At 41.0% G+C, this 2,500-nt stretch overlaps 1 protein-coding gene across 1 annotated transcript in view; it reads right to left on the bottom strand.

The window, feature by feature from the left end:
- Positions 1–2,500, bottom strand: part of LOC116366234 (high affinity cAMP-specific and IBMX-insensitive 3',5'-cyclic phosphodiesterase 8A-like) — a gene marked incomplete at its 5' end in the record, with an annotated part of 46,781 nt that overhangs the window by 27,796 nt on the left and 16,485 nt on the right.

Raw genomic sequence — 2,500 nt, forward strand, 5'->3', positions numbered from 1 at the left:
AGATATCATGGTTAGATAGAGAGAAAGAAAGATATCATGGTTAGATAGAGAGAAAGATATCATGGTTAGAGAGAGATATCATGGTTAGATAGAGAGAAAGAAAGATATCATGGTTAGATAGAGAGAGAGATATCATGGTTAGAGAGAGAGAGAGATATCATGGTTAGAGAGAGAGAGAAAGATATCATGGTTAGAGAGAGAGAAAGAAAGATATCATGGTTAGATAGAGAGAGATATCATGGTTAGATAGAGAAAAAGATATCATGGTTAGAGAGAGAGAAAGATATCATGGTTAGAGAGAGAGAAAGATATCATGGTTAGAGAGAGAGAAAGATATCATGGTTAGAGAGAAAGAAAGATATCATGGTTAGATAGAGAGACAGAAAGATATCATGGTTAGATAGAGAGAGAGAGAAAGATATCATGGTTAGAGAGAGAGAGAGAAAGATATCATGGTTATATAGAGAGAGAAAGATATCATGGTTAGATAGAGAGATATCATGGTTAGATAGAGAGATATCATGGTTAGATAGAGAGAAAGATATCATGGTTAGATAGAGAGAGATATCATGGTTAGATAGAGAGAAAGATATCATGGTTAGATAGAGAGAGAGATATCATGGTTAGATAGAGAGATATCATGGTTAGATAGAGAGAAAGATATCATGGTTAGATAGAGAGAGAGATATCATGGTTAGATAGAGAGATATCATGGTTAGATAGAGAGAGAGAGAGATATAATGGTTAGATAGAGAGAGATATCATGGTTAGATAGAGAGAGAGAGAGATATCATGGTTAGATAGAGAGAGAGATATCATGGTGAGAGAGAGAGATAGATATTGTGGTTAGAGAGAGAGATAGATATTGTGGATAGAGAGAAAGAAAGATATTGTGGATAGAGAGACAGAAAGATATTGTGGATAGAGAGACAGAAAGATATTGTGGATAGAGAGACAGAAAGATATTGTGGATAGAGAGAAAGAAAGATATTGTGGATAGAGAGAAAGAAAGATATTGTGGATAGAGAGACAGAAAGATATTGTGGATAGAGAGAAAGAAAGATATTGTGGATAGAGAGACAGAAAGATATTGTGGATAGAGAGACAGAAAGATATTGTGGATAGAGAGAAAGAAAGATATTGTGGATAGAGAGAAATAAAGATATTGTGGATAGAGAGACAGAAAGATATTGTGGATAGAGAGACAGAAAGATATTGTGGATAGAGAGAAATAAAGATATTGTGGATAGAGAGAAAGAAAGATATTGTGGATAGAGAGAAAGAAAGATATTGTGGATAGAGAGACAGAAAGATATTGTGGATAGAGAGACAGAAAGAGGCAACACAATAAAGCCTGAATGATAAAGTAGCAGAGGTTGAACTTATTGAACTATTTATAAAACATTTATTACAACTTGTTTCTACTACAGAGACTGAGGAGAGGCGGGACAATGGTAGTTCCTACTGCCAGAACTAACCTGATGCAGCTGTGTACATGACAGACAGACAGACAGACAGACAGACAGACGGACAGACGGGACAGACGGGACAGACGGGACAGACGAGACAGACAGACAGACAGACAGACAGACAGACAGACACAGACAGACAGACAGACAGACAGACAGACAGACAGACAGACAGACAGACAGACAGACAGACAGACAGACAGACAGACAGACAGACAGACAGACAGACAGACAGACAGACAGACAGACAGACAGACAGACTCCTATTCTAGGAGGGAACAGCTACAGGGATTGACTAGTGTCATGTGACAGAACCTTGAGGACTAGGAGTGGTCATGTGACAGAACCTTGAGGACTAGGAGTGGTCATGTGACAGAACCTTGGCGACTAGGAGTGGTCATGTGACAGAACCTTGGTGACTAGGAGTGGTCATGTGACAGAACCTTGAGGATTAGGAGTGGTCATGTGACAGAACCTTGGCGACTAGGAGTGGTCATGTGGCAGAACCTTGAGGGCTAGGAGTGGTCATGTGACAGAACCTTGAGGACTAGGAGTGGTCATGTGACAGAACCTTGGCGACTAGGAGTGGTCATGTGACAGAACCTTGAGGACTAGGAGTGGTCATGTCATAGAACCTTGGCGACTAGGAGTGGTCATGTGACAGAACCTTGAGGACTAGGAGTGGTCATGTGACAGAACCTTGGCGACTAGGAGTGGTCATGTGACAGAACCTTGAGGATTAGGAGTGGTCATGTGACAGAAATTTGAGGACTAGGAGTGGTCATGTGACAGAACCTTGAGGACTAGGAGTGGTCATGTGACAGAACCTTGGCGACTAGGAGTGGTCATGTGACAGAACCTTGAGGATTATGAGTGGTCATGTGACAGAAATTTGAGGACTAGGAGTGGTCATGTGACAGAACCTTGAGGATTAGGAGTGGTCATGTGACAGAACCTTGGCGACTAGGAGTGGTCATGTGACAGAACCTTGAGGACTAGGAGTGGTCATGTGACAGAACCTTGAGGACTAG

The sequence above is a fragment of the Oncorhynchus kisutch genome, unplaced genomic scaffold (genome assembly GCF_002021735.2).
Source record: "Oncorhynchus kisutch isolate 150728-3 unplaced genomic scaffold, Okis_V2 scaffold1408, whole genome shotgun sequence".
NCBI classification, from domain to species: Eukaryota; Metazoa; Chordata; class Actinopteri; order Salmoniformes; family Salmonidae; genus Oncorhynchus; species Oncorhynchus kisutch.